The sequence below is a fragment of the Rhinatrema bivittatum genome, chromosome 15 (assembly GCF_901001135.1).
Source record: "Rhinatrema bivittatum chromosome 15, aRhiBiv1.1, whole genome shotgun sequence".
In the NCBI taxonomy this organism is placed as follows: Eukaryota; Metazoa; Chordata; class Amphibia; order Gymnophiona; family Rhinatrematidae; genus Rhinatrema; species Rhinatrema bivittatum.
In genome coordinates, this window is record NC_042629.1 from 5,952,707 (window position 1) to 5,978,397 (window position 25,691).

At 44.2% G+C, this 25,691-nt stretch overlaps 1 long non-coding RNA gene across 1 annotated transcript in view; it reads right to left on the bottom strand.

Moving 5' to 3' along the window:
* Positions 1 to 5,698: 5,698 nt before the first annotated feature.
* Positions 5,699 to 25,691, bottom strand: part of LOC115076880 — a 50,051-nt gene continuing 30,058 nt past the window's right edge. The window contains exons 2-3 of the long non-coding RNA XR_003852894.1: positions 11,970 to 12,051; positions 5,699 to 6,095 (exon numbers count right to left, since the gene is read on the bottom strand). This is a non-coding gene — a long non-coding RNA (uncharacterized LOC115076880). The remainder of the gene's footprint in view (positions 6,096 to 11,969; positions 12,052 to 25,691) is intronic.

The following is a 25,691-nucleotide window of genomic DNA, read 5'->3' on the forward strand; positions in this document are numbered from 1 at the left end:
TCTCAATTCCCCAGTCTGACCTTCTTCCAAGCTGTGTATAGAACATGATCCAATCCACAGCTTCTAATAAAAGAGAACTATAACAGTTATATAAATTCAATGGGAAAAAGAAATAAAATTATAGAAATAACAGAAAATTGTAGAAAAAGATGTTTTGCATCTTTATTATATCTGCATGTTCCCTCTGACCTAACGGATATAACTAGACTTGGTGATGAACTGTGCTGACTCCATTCCATCAGAATCATATGAATTAATAATGAAACATTTTAGCAGCTGAGCTGGGAAAATGTAACCCACAGAATATTCTTTTCAAGCTGATGAGGAGCTGTGTGTCCACAGAAGATAGACATTCTGAATACTCAGAAGGATAGCTTGTTTTTATTACAGTAGCTTAAAATAAACATCCAAGACATCAAGACATCCAAGAAGGATCATGCTGTTACATACTATTATGGTTTAAATACAGAAAAACTAATAGTGAAATCATCAATGCTGTAGGATTTTCTGACTGAAGGGAAGCTGTTAGGAATTTAAAACTGATGGAACAGATGAGACTGAACAATGCAGTACATTGCTTTGGATGCGCTAAAGTCAGCCTGGAAAGGTGGATTAGAAATTCTTAAATTAACTGGGATGGTAACTTTAAAACTGTTGTGTGGGCGCACATGTGCACGCATTCGTCAGCCTGTGCCCAGAGATGCGGCTATTTTGTGTGCATAAAATTGCCTGGCTTCACACGTGCGCCACATTTTAAGTGGGTGTGTGCAAGTGCGCGCAAATGCTGCTTCTAACACATACATTGGGGGATTTGAAAAGGGGTGCATGCTGATGCCATTTCCAGTTTTACCAGTTTGTCTGCAGTTTGCCTAGTTAAAGAGATAGGTCTTCCAACACCCCCCCCCCCCCCCCGGTTTAATAGCCTTTACTCCCCCCCATTTATCTCTGATCCTTAAAATTCTTCTGATCTGCCTATTTATTTTATAACCTACATGGCATCCATAGCAGAAGTAAAGATTAGGGATGTGAATCGTGTGCCCTATCGTCTTAACGATTGAAATCGTCTGGCAGGAGAAGAAAATCGTGTTTGGCACGATTTTTTAGTTAAAAAATCGTTAAAAATCGTTTTTTCCGATTAGTGCGCACTAACTGAAAATGATACAATTTGACACTTTTCAGGTCAGTTAAGGTCAGTTTAGGAATGAATATGTATTCCTATTGGCTGCTCTCTTATTTATTCATGTTACCAAGGTTCCCACTGACAGTATATGGGGGATGGGAAATGGAAACAGTTGGTAGCTTGACAAAACAAGTAATGTGATCAGTCAATGTGACTAGAACTTGTGCCCTAACCCTGATACCAGGGGTGTTGTGATCTTCCTGCACACAGTGCCCTAACCCTGGCACCAGGGGTGTTGTGATCTTCATGTACACAGTGCCCTATCCCTATTAATACCAGGAGTGTTGTGATCTTCCTGCACACAGTGCCCTAACCCTGATACCAGGGGTGTTGTGATCTTCCTGCACACAGTGCCCTATCCCTATTAATACCAGGAGTGTTGTGATCTTCCTGCACACAGTGCCCTATCCCTATTAATACCAGGAGTGTTGTGATCTTCCTGCACACAGTGCCCTATCCCTATTAATACCAGGAGTGTTGTGATCTTCCTGCACACAGTGCCCTAACCCTGATACCAGGGGTGTTGTGATCTTCTTGCACACAGTGTCCTAGCTGGAGTCAGTGTGTGCAGTAAAGGAGATCTACCTTGTCCCCAAGCTGGAATCAATGTGTGCTGTGAAGGAGACCTGCCTTTTCCACAGCTGGAGTCAGTGTGTGCAGTAAAGGAGACCTGCCTTTTCCACAGCTGGAGTCAGTGTGTGCAGTAAAGGAGACCTGCCTTGTCCCCAAGCTGGAGTCAGTGTGTGCAGTAAAGGAGATCTACCTTGTCCCCAAGCTGGAATCAATGTGTGCAGTAAAGGAGACCTGCTTTTTCCACAGCTGGAGACAGTGTGTGCAGTAAAGGAGACCTGCCTTGTCCCCAAGCTGGAGTCAGTGTGTGCAGAAAAGGTGACCTGCCTTTTCCCCAAGCTGGAATCAATGTGTGCAGTAAAGGAGACCTGCCTTTTCCACAGCTGGAGTCAGTGTGTGCAGTAAAGGAGACCTGCCTTTTCCACAGCTGGAGTCAGTGTGTGCAGTAAAGGAGACCTGTGCACACATAATGCAATGCACAGGAAGCAAAGATGTGACTGCTGGAGTGGTGCACTGCCTGCCTACCTAGGCTTGAATATATTAATGCTGCAGTACTAATAAAAATAAATTATAATTCTGCTAAAATGCCACTAGCCTCACCAGTTACACTAGGCTAGTAGCCTAGTCAGACATTCACCACCACCTAATCATAATTAATTATTAATTCAGTGATATAATAAATAATTTAAAAAAAATTGAGTAGGTTAATTTAATAGATGACTGTAGTAGATTGAATAAAGATCTGATGTTTCTGCTCTCCTCACACCAAACAAAAGCAACCCACAAGCAGAGAAGCCCTTCTTATAAAGCTGAGCTAGTGAGTTAAGTAGGAGGAAAAGTAAACATACTGGTGGCCAGTGTGGCTACTTAAAAAATACACTTACCAACAATCAATTACCACATATATTTGAACTGTGTAGTTCCAGCCAGGACCACCTTTCTAAAATGTGATTGGCAAATTCAACATGCACTAGCATTTCACGTGCCTGCTATCAAAAATAATAAACAAACAAGTTCTAGTCACATGAGTGATGATCATCACATTACTTTCTTTGTCAAGCTTCCAACTGTTTCCATTTCACATCCCCCCAACCATTACCTCAGTGGGAACCTTGGTAACATCAATAGATAAGAGCACAGCCAGCCAATAGGAATACATATTCATTCCTAAGTGACCTTTACTGACCTGGGAAGTGTCAACACTTTGTTTCATTTTCTGTTGGTGTTCGTGAGTTTCCAGTTCCATTTCCCATCCCCCCAACCATCACCTCAGTGGGAATCTTGGTAACATCAATAGATAAGAGGGCAGCCAGCCAATAGGAATACATATTCATTCCTAACTGACCTTCACTGACCTGGAAAGTGTCAATTTGTATCATTTTCTGTTAGTGCGCACTAACTTAGTGCGCACTAACACGATTTAACGATTTTTAACGATAAATCGTTAGAATTTCTATTGTATTGTGTTCTATAATGATTTAAGACGATATTAACATTATCGGACGATAATTTTAATCGTTGAAAAACGATTCACATCCCTAGTAAAGATACATGGCAGAGGGCATTGGCAAGTGCTGGGTCAGGTAAATATTTACGTGCACATCTCAGCTTCACGCCCTGAAATGCCCATGCCCCACCCGCATCCTGCCACTTTATGAAAAATTTCCATATGTGCACGCTGCGGCATTTATGCATTAGAGATGTGAATCGTGTGCCAGATCGTCTTAACGATCAGATTCGGCTGGGGGGGGGGGAAATCTGATCGTTAAGATATGTGAATTGGAATCGTTAAGATATGTGAATCGTTAAGATATGTGAATTGGAATTGTTTCCTTTAAATCGACCCCCCCTCCCGACCCCCCAAAAACCTTTTAAAATTACCTGGTGGTCCAGGGGGGCCTCAGGGAGAGATCCAGGGGGGCCTCGGGGTGAGAGGAGAGATCCAGGGGGGCCTCGGGGAAAGATTTCCTGTTCCCAGGCATCAGCTGTTCTAAAAAAAAAAAATGGCGCCGATGCCCCTTTGCCCTTGTCACATGGTAGGAGCACTGGATGGCCGGCGCCATCTTTAAAGATGGCAATGGCCATCTTTACTCATCAGCCCCTATAGGGGTTTTTTTTTTTAGCGGCGCGGGCCTCCCTAAAAAAGAAGGGTCGGGAGGGTGGGGGAGGCTAAGGGGGGTCAATTTAAAGGGCCGGGTGGGTTTTTTTTTTTATTGGGCCATCGGCACCATTTTTAATTAGTGGCAGCCAAAATGGCGCCGATGGCCCGAGAGTGGGAGATCGCGCCTGGACCCCCCCACTGGACCACCAGGTAACTTAACATTTTGGGGGGGTTTGGGAGGGTGGGGGAGGGTAAGGAATTGGTTTTAAAGGGTCGGGGTGGGTTTAGGAGTTTTTTTGGTGTGCTGGTTTTCCCGCCCTCCCCCAAATAATTCCCGTGCCCTATTTAACGATACAATACAAATGCCCCTGATGATAAATCGGGGGCATTTGTATTGTATCGTGCACTCTTAACGATTTAGAAGATTTTAAAATTATCTGACGATAATTTTAATCGTTCAAAAACGTTTCACATCCCTATTATGCATATATCTGGGTGGCTTTTAAAATCTGCTTGGCGCATGCAAGCCCAATATATTCATGCATCGCTAATTAATGCTCACATTGAGCTTTAAACCTATATCAGGTTCGGTTGATGGGAAGGAATGAATCAGGAGCAAACCAGTGAAGCAAATTAGCCACTCAGCAATATAGTAATCCAGGAGGCCCTAAGATTCGAAAAAACATGAGCTGGTTACTAAAATTGAGGAACCGTGCCTTGCAGGAAGCAGATTGGTTCAGGGATCACTTGTAAGGGCAGACTAGGAAAGAGGAAGTGTTCCTATTTTCTTGATTGCTGCCTTACTAATAGCAGTGCCTTGTCACTGGACTTTAGCAACCGTATTTTCTGTGCCTTTTGCAGAAGACACCCTCTGCTTTCATTGTGGATGGGACTTCTGATCACTGCAGAGTTCCACCCTGAATCTTGCCCTAAAGAGGTAAGCTTAGCTAAGAAATAAAACAGCTAGGGAAGACTATTGGCCTCTTTAGTAAGTACCAAAACTCCTTTCCCTCTTAGGTCCCCAACTTTACTTTCTCCCTCTTCTGGTCATCTCTCCCTAGTGCCAAAAGCTAGGAGAGCATTGCAGTGGCTCCTTCACCCCTTAGCAGTGTTTTCTTTGCAAACAGAAAGCCCTATGGGAGGAGGGGACTATGAGCTTGTGTGCTAGGCTCAAACATCCTGCATGCACTTAAATCCTGATGTTAATATTTCTCTCTCCTTGTTGCTGGTGCTAGAGAGACATTATTATAGGGCAAAGGAAGTAAAAGAGACAAGGGGCTCAGGTCCAGGTGCAGGAAGGGGTGTTAGTTCTAGAAAAAATGATTTGATAACCCTTTAGATGATAAAGCATTCTCTTTTGAAAGAAGGATGAAACTCCAATACCAAAGATTTGCATGAATAAGAGACAATAGGCCTTCTTCACTAAGGGAATAATTTGTTTTTACTTAGCAAAAATAATTGGTTGAGCATTGGTCTCTGTGGGTGTTTGAGATAGGTGGGTAGCTAATGCAGATTATTATGTAAGCAGTATGAAAACTTATTTGGTTATGTACTTTTCATTTTTCTACCTTTTTTTTTCAAAGTTTTATTGAAAATGAAAGCATTATACAATTCTACAGAACAATGAACAGATGCCATAATACATCATATCAGAACTAAAAATAAAACAAAGTGCATCACATAAAAGGCAAACACGCAAAATAAATATATTAAGACTTCATGTTCTATCACCTAAAGCATCAGATAAGTACTTTTTAATGTTATTTTGTTTATCACCAATTGTATTTTACAATTAGATGCACATTTGCAAACTGCCTCAGGCATTCCATCAAATTCTGGGGAAGCAGGATACAAATTTTATAAAGTAAACAAAAAATAACAAATCAGGGTGTAAGAGTGTTCACACAGTGTCAAAAATAGCAACTTAAGGGTATGGAAAACCATTACTTTAACTAGAATATAAAAGCCAGGTATGATATGTTGTCTGAACAATATCTGACAGGAACATAATTCCAGCTTGTTCCTACATTGCATGCTTAGAAACCTCTCAGCAGTAGTCCCAGTCATAAACGTTCTGGCATTCACTCACCTATATCCATGTTGTGTCATCTTGTTACAAAGGGTTAAGGTGGGAGAGACCAGCAAATGGAAGGTAATGTTTGTTGAAAGTGAGGGTCTTTTTTCTGGGGAATTTAATTTGCAGTAAGGGGTTACTGCTGAAATGCAGCAGTTTGATTCCTTAATCTGAAATAGGAAAGAGTAATTATAATGAAGAAACTGTATTGGATTTTCAGCAGGAAAGAGCACACTACCGCGGCTAATATGCTTATTAATATATCTCCTTTAAAAACATAAGAGATTTAGAGTAAGATTATCTCCATGGCAACAGAAGCGCCAGCACTGAACGCTGAGCTTCTTGCACTTCGTCGGTCGGGCCTGTTTTCTTTTTAATTGAGTGAGAATAGGCAGGTGGGATGGCTTAGAGGAGCAGTGCGATGTGATGAATAAAGACATGGACTGGGCAGGCTCCCAGGCTCTGCAGGTACATTTCATTTGCAGTGTTTAGGATTACTTTGTACATGTCTCAGTTTTAGGAGCCAATCTCTTTTCATCTGCATCTCCACAAACTGTGAAAATGGCACAATCATGATTTTTTGTTTTGGACACTATGAAGATGAACCTGCTGTTAAGGGTACAAAAACTCCCATATTCTTTGTGCTTTTTTGCTATATTTGATTCTTTATTTTTAATTGAAGCAAAATTCATGTATTCATAAGCTGCATAATCTTTAATAATTGTTTATAAAATGCACTATATCCTAAAAGACCTCACGACAAAGTGCCACTTTTTATACCATAAGTAAAGCAAGAAAGCTCTCAGATGTTCAGCAGGCACCACCACTTGCTTAGTCTGAATGAAAATAAACAAGCAAAACAATACAACAAACAAACCAAACCAAAGAAAAATATCTTCAGTTCAACATGTAATGCAAATAGGATTTGATTCTGATAACATAGGGATGAAACACTTGCGCTCGATTAACTGTCCCCCCCATTGCCCCAATAAAAACTCGACACTGTTTGGCTTTTAAATTGGCCGCAGTTTATTACCAACATAACCCAAGCGCTAACAATAACACTAACAGTTAACCTCCTTTCCATGCCACTTTTCCCTTCCCCCTCTTCAGCCCCGCCCCATTTCTCCACCACCTTAACCCCAATGGTGAAGCCGCCCCCTCCCCCTTTCTCCCGCCTGCTCCGCCTCGTGCCAGCAAGAGCAAGCTCGGCCACGAACCTTGGCCCCATGGTTCTGCAGTCATCCCGTGTAGCAGCCCCCCCAACTACACGGGGCACCCCCCCTTTTACCCTAGCCCAACTCCCCCTTTAATATTAAACATGAACTGGCCACAAAACAACTGACTTAGTCAGTTTGTTTCCCCCACTGCGGCCCAACTAGTTGCCCTACTTACTGTACTAAATCTTACCATTTCGCAATTTCTTTCTCTAATCCTTCCTATAACATGTTATTGAATAAGTCCATGCCGATCTCGGACAAATGTATACCATCCCCACTGAATAGGCCCGCCTCGCACTGCCATGACCACGAGTGCCTTATCCAAAATCCACCCTCCCAAACCATCCATTTTCCCATTTGATGATTCAATTTCTTTACCCCGGTATTCCATATCGTCTCGTCCTTGTTCTTTAAATGAATTATAATGTCGGACCACCCGATCCGTATCTGTGGCCATCGAATCATCACCTGTGCAAGGTCTTTTTTGATACAAGTGAGCAGAGCTCGGCATGTCCTTGCTCCTATATCGTTACCCCCCAGGTGTATCACTAAAATGTTCAGGGCCCTCCACATATCAATTCAGTCTCGTAGGAAGGACCGCAACTCGTCCCAGCACATTCCTCTCTGACTGAACCAAGCTAGCTTCCAGCCTTTTCGCTCCAACTCCAGATGTTCTACATATGGCCTTTTCAAGGCCTGATGTTACACTCTATGAATAAATGAATGGCCCAAGATCCAGGCGCATCCTATCCTGTGCATGCGTCCCCTGCTTTCTGAAATGAGAAGACCAATGATTAACACGTATTCTCCCTCCTGTCCTGCCCTCCCCCCTCCCCCCTCCCCCCTTTTGCTTGACCCCCATTGACCCTTGTACTTTGTCTATCTACTTGCCCTTGCTTTTATGCCTAATGTAACTCTTGAAGGCCTTGGACTTCCACCTGCCTATCCTTTGGATCTCTTCCTCGTCCATGCCCGCTTCCGCTGAGGATGTGGCCACGCCAATCCAAAAAGAATGCGAACTGTAACATCGATGATCTCTCTCTGCTTTCTGCGCCATGAACCTCAGCACTCGAGAAAACTGATATTGTGTGAGAACTGATCTGTCCGCGTGCACTAGAAAAGGCCTGCCTATGACCGGACGCACCTGTAAATAAAACCTAGCAGTGCGCACTGGACATACTACCCAATTTTCTACCCGGACTAAGTGGATAAATGCCCCTTTCCCTGCCTGATCCGTCTTGGAGTTACGTATCAGCAATGTTATACATTCCTTAGACACGCCTACGCAGCTGGCGTCCATACCCTGTCCCTTCGCGCTGTTGCTAGATTTGGGTATCAACTCGCTCACCCTCATAGCGCTGAAAAACACCCACGAAAACGCCACGCGGAACAATGCAACTTCGAACTCGGACCAACAAACTTGAGGCAAGTGCATCGAAAAATCTACTAAATCCCTATATCTAATTGGCAACCTTTTGTCCGACTGCCCTCGAACCTCTTTTCCAACCTCTCAACACTCTCCGTAACCTAAAACTGCTTGTCGGATTCCTCCCACCTGCTATCTTGTGAAAAAAGTCATATCCTGCTGATTGTGCTGTAACCGTACCCACTGAAATCCCTTCCCTTTTAGCTTGTACCACGAAACCAAATAATAAATTGTCACCGGTCCACTTTCCCAACCCCTGCCACGCAAATAATCTAACACAATCTTGTTGCCTCTGGCATAGCTCTTCCATGTGTTAGGGGCAACCGAGCTCTGTATTAGCACCCTTTCTTCGTCTTCATAAGTCATCACCTGGGATCCGCCTGTTCTCCTTGAACTCTGCCAACCTTGCATAAAAGGAAAGTAAGACCGTGGCCTGTGTACCTGCCAGCACCTTCACCCCCTCTCTTCCCCACCCTTCCTGGTACTGGCACCCCCCGCTCCTGACTTTTTATATATTATTATTATTTTATTTTTTTTTATTCTTACATGCTCGCCCCGGCCATCTCCTCCCGGATCCGCCCCCCACCCCAACCTGCCCCTGAAAACATTTGCTTTTTTTTTTTTTTTAATGTCGCTCCTGTCTACTGCACTTTGCAATAACCCTGCAGGCATTTCGAGTTCAGGTGGGTGCCATTGCAGGTCCCGCATGCGCGCCTAAACTTACAGTCGGGGAATAAGCATGTGGCTCGATTGTAATGCCAGCATACATCTTTCTGGGAACCCGTAACTTTGCTGTCTTTAGCTCCTAACCCGCCTTTAGTTATACATTTTTTCCCCTACTGGTAAGCTATTCTGTCCCTGTGCCCCACTATCCCCTCCTGTCCTCACCCCCCCCCCCCCCCCATTTCCTTACTTTGCCTGGCCCCCTTGTTAGTCATCTGGGTCAAACATAGGTTAATGTCCTGAGTGCCCCAGGACATAAACTTATTGCCTGCCATTTTTTCCCTGAATTTCTCATCGGAGTTGAGCCACACCCAACCTTCGTAATCTTTGAAAAGCCCCTAAGATGCTGTCTCCGTAAGACAACAGGGCCCCATGCAACTCTGGCTGATAATGCCTAACCACGCTGGCTAACTGGAAAAAAACTCACCCAATTTACTATATTCTTCGCCACCTTGATGCTAGGCTCCGTGGTTCTCCTTTTCTTGCTTCCCTTCTTCTTCCTCCTTGTCCCATCCCTTCTACCTTCTAGTAATTGAAAAATATTAACATATCTCCTCTTCCTGATTCTATTCCTCAACCTGTTTGGGATTCCTTCCCACAGTTTCTTGAGTGATGCTAACGCTGGATGTCCCTGAATACGCCACTCTCTTCGCTGGACGTAGACTTTGACTCTGAATCCGAACTGCTATCTGTACTAGTACTATCTGATGTAGACCACGTTCTCCTACTCCTTTTACCCCTTACTTGCCGTACTGGCATGCACTTTACCAGCTCCCTGTCTCGGCCCCATGGGGATATCTAATCCTCTGGATCCTGTGGCCTGCGTCCTGTCTCCTGACTTCCCCGCTCCGTAGGCACCTCCCGCCTGCCGTCTTCTCCACACTTTTGCCTGAGACGTCCCAGGAGCCATCTGCTCCTCCTCATCTGAAACAAGAAACATACTGACCGCAGCACCCATCCGTTCTTCGCTAGCTGCACTTTGTGCTCTCCTCATACCCCTGATCTGCTCTTCTAGTGGGAACAAGTCCCTACCACTTCCTTCATCGCTCCAACTTACTCCCCTCACCTGCTGCCCCTGCCTTGCCTTGCCTGTCCTCATGGCAGTCCCCCTGAGCCCATCCCCAAAACCCCCTTTTGTAGCCGGGTATTCCTTTTCCCTTGCTCCTATTCCTTGCCATAACCCTCCCTCGCTCTCGCCCTCCGTTGCCCTCCTGCCGCACTCACCACACATGTGAACCTCTTGCTCTCCTGCTTGCTCGCTCCCGCTGTGCGCCCCACCGCCACCCTCTTCATGTCCCTGACTCCGTCCTCTCCTCCCTCTTGCGTGATTCTGTCGCTTTTCCTCCGGCCAGGATATCCTGCTCTGCGTTCCTGACGTGCTGGGTCCTCGCCGTCCCGTTCATCGGTAGCTGGCATGCTCCATTCTCCTCCTTATCTCCTCCACCCGAAGGGCCTCCATCGAATGCCTCTTGGGCCCCATTTTTTCGGCCTGGCTGCTGTGACCGTTTGCCCAACTTCTGCGCATGCTGCACCGCTCGCCACCTCACCCTGGCTATTAGTTTTTGCCACCATTTTTTCTGGTGATTCCATGTCGGAACCCGACGCATACAGCGAGATCTCTAGCTGGCTCGTTGCGCCTGTGGGGGCCTCCTCCTCCCCAGCCTCCCTCTCACTGCTCTTTGCTTCGGGGCCACTTTCCCCCGACTCCGCTGCACCGCAGAGGCCTGTCTCGACTCTCGCTATTTGGGTAGGTTGTAGGACCTCGCCTTCCATCTCCTCGCTTACCGGGGAAGCTCCGACCACTGCACCTCGACCCCTCTTCTTGCCTGTCGGCCTACTGGGGCCCGCTCTACCCCCTTTGTCTCAGGCTCTTCGCATTTTGACTAAATCGCAGGCGATTAGGACAAAGAACTGGTTAGCTTCTTCCCCTTCTCGCAGCTTTCCAATTCTGATGCCTTCCTATCCTATGTCACCCTCTCTACCCTATCAGCATGCCCATATTTGAAACTAACCTTTGACCCCCCCCTTTCCTATGTGCCTCCTCCCTTCCTAATGCCCTTCTGTTTCCCACCTGTTCTTTTAACCCTCCCCTTACTCTTCCCTATCTCTTTTAACTCTTCTTCTCATCTGGTGTTTCCCCCATGTTATAATCGCAGCTCAGTAAGGCCCTCGCTGCTTTTTCTTAATTCTGTTAAGTGTACTTGTCAGTGGTTGGTAGGAGAGGGAAATGGAAGGGATTTCCCTAGGAAAGGATCTGTATACATGCAACTATGGAGTAATCAACAATGAATATTCATCAGTATATTTGGAAAAGTTTGTACTACTGATATCCAGAATCCCTACATTTCTATTCTTCTTGCTTTTAAGATGATGATGAATCTAGTAGTATCCCATATGGGACATGTGTAGCACATCTTCATGGATGGTCTGATCAATTTTAATATTTATTTAATCCTTCCTAAATAATTTTACTTTTGAAGCTGAAATATGATGTAGAATCCAAGTATGATATCATAAGCATGCTGTTTTTTTATATTTTTCTTATGTTATTTTATGGATGAGCTATTGCATGTGATTGGATAGTGGTGTCCACGAAGAAACAAATAGAACGTTGTCAAATTATAAAGCAAGTTTTATTCCAGAGCTTCAAAGGAGCAGGTTTAAACAGAGCTCACCTAGGCAGTGAGGCCCCCAACATGGACTTGTGTTTCACCTGAAAGCTGCGATGGGAGTGGGTGGAGGGTAGGCAGCTCAAAACTATAATGTAAAAAAAAGGTTAAAATAAATAAATAGAAACACAGAAAAATAGAAACATAGAAATAACAGCAGAAAAGGACCAATGGTCATGCAGTCTGCCCAGCAAGCTTATGGTAGTTCCTGCCACCTCATACAAGTCACCCCCATACTTATCAGTTTCCCAGACCGTCAAAGTCAAGGCCCTTGTTGATTGCTATTTGAGTCCAATTCCCCATTATTTCTTGCCATTGAAGCAGAGAGCAATATTGTTGCATCAAGAGTTTCAGGTTTATTGGTTAAGGGTAGTTATGGCCGCATCAGCAAATTACCCCATGCATATTTATTTTCCCAGACCGCAAATTTCAATGTCCTTGTTGGTTGCTGTCTGAATCTAATTCCCCATTTCCTCTTTTCCCCCTGCCAGTGAAGCAGAGAGCAATGATGGAGTTGCATCAACAGTATGAAGGCTTATTGGTTAAGGGTAGTAACTGCTACACCAGCAAGTTACTCCCATGCACTCATTTCTTCAATTCCATCCTCTAGCCTTTAGGGATCCACAGTGTTTATCCCGTGCCCCTTTGAAATCTTTCATTGTTTTTGACTTTACCACATCCTCTGAAAGGGCATTCCAGGCATCCACCATCCTCTCCATGAAGAACTATTTTCTGATGTTGGTTCTGAGTCATCCTCTTTGGAGTTTCATTTCATGACCCTTAGTTCTACTGATTTCTTTCCAACGGAAAAGATTTGTTGTTGATTGTGCATCATTAAAACCTTTCAGGTATCTGAAGGTCTGTATCATATTTCCCTTGCACCTCCTCTCCTCCAGGGTATACATATTTAGGTCCCGAAGACTTTTGTCATGATGGATTGGAAGGCAAAGTGGGAAGTGTCATGAAAGATGGCATGAAGACTAAGAATTGGCCAGTGGCTTTTAATAATCGAGCACATCCGTCCAAGCTGATTAGAAAAGGGAAGGACACATGTGAAGCAGTCCAATAAGTTCTTGGGGGCCCAAGTGAAAAGAATATTCCGGTTCACATAAAGGGTGCATTTGATTACGTGGCACAAAGATGATATAATCTAAAAAACTGGCCAACTGGAATGTTCTCCCATAGGACCTGTGGATGATGGCTGTGTATGAGAGCAGAGTGTCACGATCCATTTCTTTTCGATAGAGGCAAAAAACTGGGGATCAGAAAAGGAGGTACAAATGTCTAAGAAAGAAATACATGAAGAATTTATGCAATAATTAAATCACAAGTTCAGGTTCTGACTATTGAGCCAGTCAAAAAAGGCAAAAAATTGAATGTCTGTACCTGTCCAAAAGAGGAATATGTTGCCTATGTATCACAGCCAGACCGGTATCATTGATTTAAAAAGGGAGGGATAAATGAAAGCAGATTCAAAATTGGTCATACAGGCAGGCTATATCAGGGGTGGACACCTGGAACAGACTTTCAGCTGAGCTTACGGAAGCCAAAACAGTGGTAGAATTCAGACAATCATGGGACAGACACAACAGGACCCTAGTGGCAGGGTGAAAGTGTAAAAATGGGGCACTTTCATCGAGTACAAGATAAGTACTGTTGATTTTTCCTCTGATTTTTAAGTGCAATGAAAATACAAAAACTATACACACAATTTGAACGAAAGATTAAATCGGGCATTAACACACAGTATATGCGTTAATAGATGCTTATGAGTGACTAATAGCCTGATGGTATGAATGTCCTTTAAACATAACAGTATAAATTGGCCATTTTTTTGCTAGATATTTTTATTATTGAGAGAAAATTTGGTTCATTCTGATAGGAAATTAAAAATCAGAACTTTAAAAGCTTGTTGAAATAATCACATTGCGATTGCTTTCCTAAAACCTAAGATGGTAACTCTTAAAGGGACATGCGGTGGCACATGTGCATGCGTTTGTTGGCCTGTGCCATTTTATTACATACACGCGTATATGCATGCATGTTATAAAATAGCCTGACTGCGCACACATGCACATGTAGTTTTATGTGGATATACACCTTATCGTGCACATGCACATGTAGTTTTATGTGGATATGCACCTTATCGTGCACATGCACATGTAGTTTTATGTGGATATACACCTTATCGTGCACATGCCGCTTCTACTGCATAAGTAGGAGATTTTAAAAATCGCATGCTGATGCCATTACCAGTTTTTCCAATTGGTTCCCAGTTTTCTCAGGTAAGGAATATGATTTTCAAATCCCCCTAGTTTAACAGCCTTCCTTGTCCGCCTGTTAGCTCCGACCCTTAAAATCCCACCAATTTATTTATTTTGCTTTTATAACTTACATGTCATCCATAGAAGAAGTAAAGGCAGGAGACCCTGGCACGCACCTGTGCACGTAAGTAATTATGCACTAATTTCAAGTTAGAATCCAGGAATGCCTATGGCCTGCCCAGACCACGCCCACCCCCACCCCTTTTATGAACTTTTTATTTGTGCACATAAAGGCAAGTATGTGCATATACAGGTGGCTTTTCAACCAAACTTGTGCTCATATCTCCCGGTTTTGGCACGCACCGGACTTTTAAAATTCACCTTTTAATGTTATCCAGAAGCTGAAGTTCCTTATGCAAAGTGTTCGACAGGCAGGGGGTAAAGCACAAAAGGACCTAACCCTTGTCTCAGGAGCTAAAGTAAGAAAATATTGCCTATTTTAACTTAGTACAGCTAAGAAAGCATCATTAGACCCGTGCAGTAGTTATATAGAAGATATTATTTTTTGCTAACATCATCAATATCATCTGAGGGGTGGAGTGGAGTCAAAGATGGTGTGATCAAAGGGAAAAACAAGAAGAGATCTCTCAAAGCTAAAGAACAAAATAGTAATCTGGATCTGAGAAAATATTTTTGCTTTGATCTTTGAAATCCTACCCACTGTAGAGTATTGTATTACAGTCGGCTCTGCTAGAATAAGTTCGGTGATGAAGAGACACCCACTCGCTGAACTGTTACCCTTACATAATGCTTTTTTTGCTTTGGAAAATAAAGAAGCCCCAACAAAAGAACATGAAGTGATGTCTGAAAGGAAAGTAGTCACCCAATGCACCCAAAACCCTTCAACATGGTGCTTCTTCTGGGAGACTTGATCATCAGAGGAACCAATTTGGAACACAATTTGCTGGGGACACAATGGTTAAATGCATTCCAGGATGTTCACTAATAGAAATGTAAAGCAGGTGGTCAATGCAATTATAGAAGAAAGTAAGAACACTGATATCAATGTTATCATGCATCTGAGAACCGATGCCCTCACTATAAACGGTGTCCACAAGGTACAGGAAGATTTGATCACATTACACCAATTCTGGCTAAAATGAAGTGGCTGCCGATTTGAGAATGTATCTGGTATAAAATCGCAATGACTACCTTTAAACTATTAGGCACAGACTCTTGCTCTTGGTCGAATACCCTTTTAAGGATCTATAAGCCGTGAATTAAGATCATAGAAACATAGAAATGACGGCAGAAGAAGACCAAACGGCCCATCCAGTCTGCCCAGCAAGCTTCACACTTCTTTTTTTTCTCATACTTATGTTTCTCTTGGCTCTTAGTAACCTTTGGTTCTATTTCCCTTCCACCCCCACCATTAATGTAGAGAGCAGTGATGGAGCTGCATCCAAGTGAACTATCAAGCTTGATTAGTTAGGGGGGTAGTAACCGCTGCAATAAGCAAGCTACACCCATACTTATATGTTTACCCAGACTATGTTATTCAGCCCTTATTGGTTATTTTTCTTCTCCCCTGCCGTTAAAGCAGAGAGCTATGCTGGATATGCATGAAGTATTAGTTTTTCTTCTCCTCTGCCATTGAAGCAGAGAGCTATGCTGGATATGCGTGAAGTATCAGTTTTTCTTCTCCCTTGCCGTTGAAGCAGAGATCTATGCTGGATAAGTGTGAAGTTTTAGTTTTACTTCTCCCCTGCCGTTGAAGCAGAGAGCTATGCTGGATATGCATTGAAAGTGAAGTATGCATTGAAAGCCTCATTAACTATCAACAAATATTGAACAAGCCTAATAATTGGTAATACCTATAGCCTATGAACTCACCGTTAATATTACATACTCTTACCCACCCCTGTTTTGTTTTTTTTTTATTTTTTATAATTTGGAGATGGCAGCCCTCCATCCTTCCTCTCCGTGAAGGTGGAACACCAACCACTGGCCACTGGCATTCCGCTCCGTGAATGCCTCTGTGGCTACTGCTGCTCCGTGCAGTGTTTTGCTGCCTCCTCTTTATACACATCCTCTAGACCTGATGGATCCACAGTGTTTATCCCATGCGCCTTTGAAGTCCTTCACAGTTTTGGACTTCACCACTTCCTCCGGAAGGGCATTCCAGGCATCCACCACTCTCTCTGTGAAGAAATACTTCCTGACATTGGTTCTTAGTCTTCCTCCCTGGAGCCTCAGCTCGTGACCTCTGGTTCTGCTGATTTTTTTCCGATGGAAAAGGTTTGTAGTTGTCTTTGGATCATTAAAGATTTTCAAGTATCTGAAAGTCTGAATCATATCGCCCCTGCTCCTCCTTTCCTCCAGGGTGTACATATTTAGATTCTTCAATCTCTCCTCGTATGACATCCGATGAAGACCCTCCACCTTTCTGGTCGCTCTTCTCTGTACCGTTTCAATCTTGTCTCTGTCTCTTTGTAGATACGGTCTCCAGAACTGAACACAGTACTCCAGGTGAGGCCTCACCAAGGACCTGTACAAGGGGATAATCACTTCCCTTTTCTTACTCGATATTCCTCTCTCTATGCAGCCCAGCATTCTTCTGGCTTTTGCTATCGCCTTGTCACATTGTTTTGCAGACTTCATATCATTAGACACTATCACCCCAAGGTCTCTCTCCTGCTCAGTGCACATCAGCCTTTCTCCCCCCATCGAATACAGTTCATTCGGATCTTCACAACTTGGTTTACTAGATGTTCCCTCCGTACGTCTTGCCCGCCTTGCCACGACCAGAGAAATAGCAATCTCCATAGCAGCACCTACCTTGCGGAACTCGCTGCCTTTAGATCTTCACCTCCAAGATAATGTAAAAAAATTCAGACTCCTGTTGAAGGGCTTTTTATTACAGCATGCCTTTTGTTGATTTTTTGTTGATTCTATGTTCTGATTGTCTAATTTATGTTTTTTATTGTTATTGCTGAGCCATTCATTTTTTATGTATGTTTTTTATTGTAAATCGCTTAGGCCTTCATGGGATAGGCGATAAATACATTTTAATAAATACAAATACAAATACAAAATCTAGGGAAGATAATTAGACACATGCCAAACAGTATTGCCTTTTCAGAAGTATTACCTGTTCATGGAAAGGGAAAGGAAAGGTTATGTCATATAGATAATTTCAATGGCTGGCTCATTACCTGGTGTAAGGAAAATGGTTTTGGATACATTGGAGGCTGGGGCCGTGTATGGAGCAATAAAAGATTATATGGTAAGGATGGCTTACATTTGTCTATGGCAGGAAAGGCGATACTAAATGAAAAATTCAGATCATACATTATCAGGCATTTAAACTAGGGAGTGGGGATGGCAGGAGGTGGCCAATAAAATTGAAATGTCACCCCCCCCCCAAATAATACAGGAAGTGAGAAGAGAAAGTAACAAAATTAATAAGGACAAAAAAAGAGAAAAAGTGACTAGGAAGAGCAGCTGAAAAGCTATAACATCAAATGCTTGTAGTTTGAGCAATAAAATCTCCACGATTGCTCGTGTACTAGTTGCTCATTCCTGCTTCCTGGTTCCTGTTCCTGTCTTCATTCCTGTCTTCGGTTCCTGTTATCATTCCTGGTTCCTGCCCCTGGTGTTCCCGTGTCTGTTGCTCGTTCCTTGGACTGATTCTCTGCTATTGACCCCCTACATCGCTTGGACTACGCTTGGACTGATACTCTGGTATTGACCGCTGCATCGCTTGGACTATGCTAGGACTAATTCTCTGGTATTGACCCCTGCATTGCTTGGATTACGCTTGGACGGATTCTCTGGTATTGACTCCTGCTTTGCCCAGATTACGCTTGAACTGATTCTCTGGTATTGACCTCCACTTCGTCTGGACTTCGTAACTGCTGCAACAAGCAAGCTACTCCCATTCTTATTTGTTTACCCAGACTGTGCAGCCTTGTTGGTTGTTGCCTGAATGCAAGTCCTCTTTTCCACATTTCCTCTTGCCATTGAAGCATAGAACAATGTTGGAGTCACATTAACCACGTGAATGTTTATTGAATAAGGGTATTAATCACCAGGTTGTAGCCGTCATTCCCGTAAGCCACTCCCATGCCTCTTCTCTTCATTCCCATCATTTAGGCTTTATGATCCCCTAGGCTTTATGGATCCAGAGTGTTTATCCTACACTCCTTTGAAATCCTTCACAGTTTTGGCCTTCACCACTTCCTCCAGAAGGGCATTCCAGGCATCTACCACCCTCTCCATTAAGAAATACTTCCTGACATTGGTTCTGAGTCTTCCTCCCTGGAGTTTTAAATCGTGACCCCTGCTTCTGCTGATTTTTTTCCAACAGAAAAGGTTTGTCGTTGACTTTGGATCATTAAAACCTTTCAAGTATCTGAAAGTCTGAATCATATCACCCCTGCTCCTCCTTTCCCCCAGGGTATACATATTTAGATTATTCAATCTCTCCTCATAAGTCATTCGATGAAGACCATCCACCTTTTTGGTCGCCCTACTCTGGACCGCCTCCATCCTGTCTCTGTCACTTTGGAGATATGGTCTCCAGAAGTGAGCACAGTACTCCAGGTGACGCCTCACCAAGGACCTGTACAAGGGGATAATCACTTCCCTTTTCTTACTCAATATTCCTCTCTCAATGCAGCCAAGCATGTATAAATACTTATGGGGCGGATTTTAAGAGCCCTGCTCGCCTAAATCCGCCTAAATCCAGGCGGATTTAGGCGAGCAGGGCCCTGCGCGCCGGTGTGCCTATTTTACATAGGCCTACCGGCGCGCACAGAGCCCCGGGACTCGCGTAAGTCCCGGGGTTTTCTGAGGGGGGCGTGTCGGGGGCGGGCCTGATCCGCGCGGCGTTTTCGGGGCCTGTCGGGAGCGTTTCGGGGGCGGGCCCGGGGGCATGGTTACAGCCCGGGGCGGTCCGGGGGCGTGGCCGCGCCCTCTGGACCCGCCCCCAGGTCGCGTCCCGGTGCGCTAGCGGCCCGCTGGCGCGCGGGGATTTACGTCTCCCTCCGGGAGGCGTAAATCCCCCGACAAAGGTAAGGGGGGATTTAGGCGGATTTAGGCGAGCAGGGCTCTTAAAATCCGCCCCATAAGTATTTATACATGCTTGGCTGCATTGAGAGAGGAATATTGAGTAAGAAAAGGGAAGTGATTATCCCCTTGTACAGGTCCTTGGTGAGGCGTCACCTGGAGTACTGTGCTCACTTCTGGAGACCTGATGCGCCAGCAAAAGTACGCCAAATCGCGCGGTTTGAAAATCTACCCCTATGCGCGTACTTCATGTAACAGACTCGGCCTATCCATTCCTCACCTCTTTTTTGACTTTTTAAATTTGTGCATGTACGAGAAGATATGTGTGTATTCGTGTGGATTTTAAAATCCACGTAGTGCACACCAGGCCAAGTCATGCGTGTATCTCCCAACTTTGGCAAGCATAGCGCTTTTAAAATTCTCTAGGTAATGAGGAAAATTGGGCAGCAGACCAGGTGGATTTAAGAGGAAAAGAAAACTAAATATCACTAGGTGAATTTAAAATGGCATGAGATAAACACTGAAGTTCTCTAAAGGCTTGAGGTTTTTAATGAAGAAAAAGGGTAACCTATATTAACTTTAGGTGTAACATTACGGCACAGGGAGTAACCTGCACATCACAGAAGGTATTACTCTTTTTTTTTTTAATTCAATATTTATTGAATTTATATATATAATACATCAAGTAGAATTACACTTGAATACAGTATACAGGAATGAAGATTAATTTCATTAATTACAACATAATCATTTACAAATGTTAAATAATTAATTCCTTCATTCAATTCTGTCTATCAAGCCCTCAAATGAGATCCTTTACATTTCTCTAAGCAATTTTATACATAGTATAAACTAAAACAAGCAATTAGACTATAGGATATCTTTACTATTGGGAGATCTAACTCCATTGGCGAGCACTTTATGATGCCTCTGGGGATGAACTCATCAGTGGCTTTCCTTTCTCAACCAAGAAACTTGTTAATTGATTTGGTTGTAAGAATATATGTCTTCCCTTCAAATTTTATTAAACACTTACAAGGATATTTTAAAATAAAAAACATACCCAATTGTATGTTTTGGACTTTACAGCCCCAAAACTCTTTTGTCCTATTTTGAAAGTATTTTCTAAAAATCCATTCCTTGTTAGACTCTAACATAAAAGTTACAAGAAGTGTAGCTGGATTCACTAAGTCAGATTCTGTTTTTTCCAACATCTCAGAAATATTTACATTCTCATCTTCATGAGCCAATTTTAATTCCTGCATGGGTATATTTTCTCCCAGTGCAGTTTTAGAGGTTTTCTTCAAAGGAGGAAGGAAATATATTTTAGATCAAATAGGTAATGTGGTTTCAGGTATATCCATTCTTAATAGAGCTAACCACTATTAAGCTGTAAATTATTTTTCTCAGTTTTCAATACCCTACTTTCTATCTCTTTCATATTTGCCAGTAATATTGACATTAGTGTACCAATGTTTTTATTTAATGAATTAATAGCTTCCCATATTAATTCCATAGTAAAGTTCTGGGGTCTTACCAGATCTTGGAATTGTATCAGGGAAAGCCCAGTTGGTTCTCCCCTAGAGACTACCTTAGTCGCTCCATCTGAGTTTCTCACCACCTCCATGTTGGTAAACTGTTCCGTCTGTTCTTCCAGGTGAAGTGCTTGCCTCAAAGGAGGTTCAATCCGGTCTTGCCCTCCGGGTAATCCAGTTGCCCCCCACTCCACCTGGAGCCTGTCGGCTGAATTGGTGGTGTTGCTCTCCCTTCGGAGGAGAGGGTTGATAATAAAAGCTCAGGAACGGTGGATGGCTCTTCTTCTCTCCTCCTTCCGTTCAGCGAGCTCTCTGTCTCCATTCTTATCCTACGAAGAATGTATGAGTCCATAGGTCCCAGTATAGGTTTGGCCGCTGCAGCATCTGAGGCTTGACGATCCTTTGCCTTCCTTTTCCAGGAAGAGTGTGGCATAAGGAAAGAATGTTTTTAAAGCCTACAGAACTTTACACATTCTCCACGTCATTCATTTTAAGGGATCTCATGTGGGTGGAAAAAGCGGATAGTTAATTATTTAATACCTACTTAAAGGGAAAAAAACCCCGACTCAGTCACTGCAAAGTCCCGGCGAAGTACCGGCGAAGCCCGGCTAAGCCCAACTTAACCGCGCGCCCCTTGAGCGCACGCGGCTTAAGCAGCGCGCTGGCTCTGCGGCACGCCGCTACCGACCTTGTTTAAGTAATTAGCTTCCGGGTCCGCCTCCGTCCCTGCCTCTCAATGCGGCGTCGAATCTCAGCTGAAAGCAGGCAGATAGTTATCGGGGTAAGACGCAAGGCACTTCTCCTGTCCCGGGTAGATGTTTAAATCAAAGAAACAATGGCTCCCGCTTCTCTCCACCTCGCAGGTACTACTCTTAACAGAACGCATGAAGGTAGCCTGCATGGCATGGCAGTTGTTACTCTTAACAGAATGCATGGGATTAATCTACTTAATAAGGCAGTTACTACCATAAGCCATTTGCTGGATAGACTGGATGTACCATTTGATCTTTATCTGCCGTCACTGCTATGTTACTATGTAAACAGTGTTTCCTATGGGTAGCAGGATGAATTAGCCATGGAATACCTGTCTTCCTCCCTGGAGAGTTGATTACATAGCTAGATTAGCTCTGGTATAGACTGAGGAGACTCACAGGGCAATGCCCAAATAGGAACTCCCCACATGCTCAGTAGAGCTCAAAGTTCGACTAGCTTGGAGAGACGAATCCGTTTGGTGCTGCTAGATCATGTCAGTCATATGTAATGGTTATCTACAGAAAACTCCTTTTTCAGTAAGCAAACTTGCTTTTGTTTCTTATAGTAGGTGCAGGAGTACAAGGTGTCCAATTAGGGATTTTTTTTTTATATGGGGGGTAGGATCATTAGCCTGGGAGCACTGGAACATATATTAACATTTCCCCAGGAGCACTAGAATTTTAACTACATCTCTTCATATATAACATAGTAGGGTTGTGAATTGGGCTTCGGACGATTGAAAATATCGGACGATATTTTCAAAATCGTCAGAAATCGGGAGCTCCCCAAAGCGATAGGAAAACCCCATGATATTGATCGTGGGGGTTCTCTTATCGTTTTGGGGGAGGGTGGGAAAAACGGCACACAAAAATAACCCCTAAACCCACCCCGACCCTTTAAAACTAATCCCTTAGCTTCCCCCACCCTCCCGACCTCCCAAAAAACTTTTTACAGGTACCTGGTGGTCCAGTGGGGGTCCCCTGAAGCAATCTCCCGCTCCCGGGTCATTGGCTGCCACTAATCAAAATGGCGCGGATGGCCCTTTGCCCTTACCATGTGACAGGGTATCTGTGCCATTGGCCGTACCCTGTCACGTGGTAGGAGCACTGGATGGCCGGCGCCATCTTGTACTCCTACCATGTGACAGGGGCTGACCAATGGCAATGGTAGCCCCTGTGACATAGTAAGGGCAAAGGCTATCGGCGCCATTTTGAATACTGGCAGCCGACGGTCGAGTGCAGGAGGTTGCTCCCGGACCCCCGCTGGACTTTTGGCAAGTTTTGTGGGGGTCAGGAGGGTCCCCCAAGACTTTCCAAAAGCCCCTGGTGGTCCAGCCGGGATCCAGGAGCGATCTCCTGCACTCGGACCATTGGCTGCCAGTAATCAAAATGGCGCCGATAACCTTTGCCCTTACTATGTCACAGGGGCTACTGGTGTCATTGGTCAGCCCCTGTCACATGGTAGGAGCACAAGATGGTGCGGGCCATCCAGTGCTCCTACCATGTGACAGGGTCCGGCCAGTGGCATGGATACCCTGTCACATAGTAAGGGCAAAGGGCCATTGGCGCCATTTTGATTAGTGGCAGCCGATGGCCCGGGAGCGGGAGATCGCTCCAGGGACCCCCACTGGACCACCAGGTACCTGTAAAAAGTTTTTGGGGAGGTCGGGAGGGTGGGGGAAGCTAAGGTATTAGTTTTAAAGGGTCGGGGTGGGTTTTTTGTTTATTGGCTCGGGCACAGCCGATAAACAAAACTGCGATCGGGCCCGATGAAAACCCCCCCCACATATGAATCAGAACCGGAATCCGAACCGATTCCTGTTCTGATTCACATCTCTATAACATAGTAACATAGTGAATAACGGCAGATAAAGACCAAATGGTCTTGCCCATTAACGGGGAAATTTTAAATGCACAGCATGCACAAATACTGGATATGCGAGTGGCTGGGCTGCGCGCACACTGAGCACATTTTCAGAGCAGCCCAGCAATGTCGTATCTCCTGGTACACGCAGAACAGCCAGGCTTCGTAAAAGGGGCGGGCTGAGGGAGGTCTGGAGGCAGGGTCTGGGCAGGGCAAGGGAGGGGTGGGGCTGGCTGGGACAGCACTATTAGGCACTTTCCCAGTGAAGCACACCAGCAGCCAGCTGGTGTCCTGAACTTACTTCTGCTCGCCAGAGCAGGTACGTTTTAAAACAAAAAAATTAGGGTAGGTAGGTGGGGTTTAGGGGTCAGGGTGGAGAGGCGAAAAGGGAGGAAGAGTAGCTATGGGGTTAGGGTACTGGGAAATGCCAAGTTGCATCGGCACACATTTATTAAAATATTTCCCCCCCATGCATGTGCGAGTCGGCACCTGTGCACACATGCACATGACGATATAAAATTGGGCACACGTGGATTTTATAATATGCACGGCAACATTAAAAGCGACGCTTGCATGTTATAAGATTTTTAAGGTAATAGCAACTGCTGCTCTATGCAGACTATCCCCAAACCTTCCATTATAGATAATAGTAGCAGTTAACTTTTTCAGGAAATAATGTAGCTCGCAAACTTAATGTAAGCTATGTTCAATATGCACAGCAATGAGCTGCTTTTTATGCATCTGTATTGCACCAGATACGTAGGCTGAGAAATTATATGCACAAATTGCATATTGCTTGCATTATTGCTAGTATTGCCCAGATTTCTTTTTGTTTGTCAGGCTTAAGGTGAATGAATGAAAGATTTACTTTTCCTTTTCATATTTTTTTTGTATTTGATTACAAATCAACGGCTCTAGCACTAAACTTTTGAAAGGGAAAATTTGATAAAATGAGAAAAATAGAAAAAAACTGAAAGGAGCAGATATAAAGGTAAAACGTGTGCAAGAGGCGTGAACATTGTTAAAAAATACTAGGGATGTGAATCGTTTTTCTGATGATTGAAGATATCGGAAGATATTTTCAAACTTGTCAGAATTTGGGGGACCCCAGAACCCGATAGGAAAACCCCACAAAATGTTTCGTGGGGTTCTCTTATCATTTTGGGGGGGGGGGGGGGGGAAGCGGGAAGAAAGGGTACTTAAAAATAAACCCCAAACCCACCCCGACCCTTTAAATGTAATTCTTTCGCATCCCCCACCCTCCCGACCCCCCAAAACATTTTTTTAAAGTGCTCCTACCATGTGACAGGGGCCGGCCAATGGCATGAGTACCCTGTCACATGCTAAGGGCAAATGGCCATCGGCGCCATTTTGATTAGTGGCAGCCGACGGCCCGAGAGTGGGAGATCACTCCCAGGACCCCCGCTGGACCACCAGGTACTTTAAAAATTTGAGGGGGGGGAGTTGGAAGGATGGGGGATGCGAAATAATTAAATTTAAAGGGTCGGGGTTTTTTTTTTTCAGCATGACACAGCCGATTAAAACGGGTAAGATCGCGGGAACGAAGATTTCCTGTGGTTTTTACCCGAACTCGATACCGGAAACAAGTCCGGTACCGATTCACATCCCTAAAAAATACCATCCTAGAAACACAGTCCAGATGTATTCCACACATTAAGAAAGGTGGAAGGAAGGCAAAACGATTACCGGCATGGTTAAAAGGTGAGGTGAAAGCGGCTACTTTAGCCAAAAGATCTTCGTTCAAAAATTGGAAGAAGGATCCAACAGAAGAAAATAGGATAAAGCATAAATATTGGCAAGTTAAATGACTCCTATCCATTGCCTCGAATTGAAGAGACATTCACTCTCCTATCAGGTAGCAAGTGGTTCTCAGTACTAGATCTCAAGAGTGGGTACTATCAGATTGAGGTAGAAGAAATGGATAGGCCTAATACTGCATTCACCACGCCCTTTGGAAACTGGCAATTTAAGAGAATGGCTCAAGGACTGACAAATGCTCCAGCAAGTTTTCAAAGAATGATAGAGAAAGTAATGACTGATATTAATCTACATGAAGTTGTGGCCTTCTTGGATGATCTTATAATATTCTCGGACACACTGGAAGAGCATGAGGACCGATTGATGAGGGTGTTACAACGACTGTTGAAATGCGGATTGAAGCTCTCTCCATCTAAATGTAAATTCTTTCAGAAGTCAGTGAAATATTTGGGTCATCATATCTC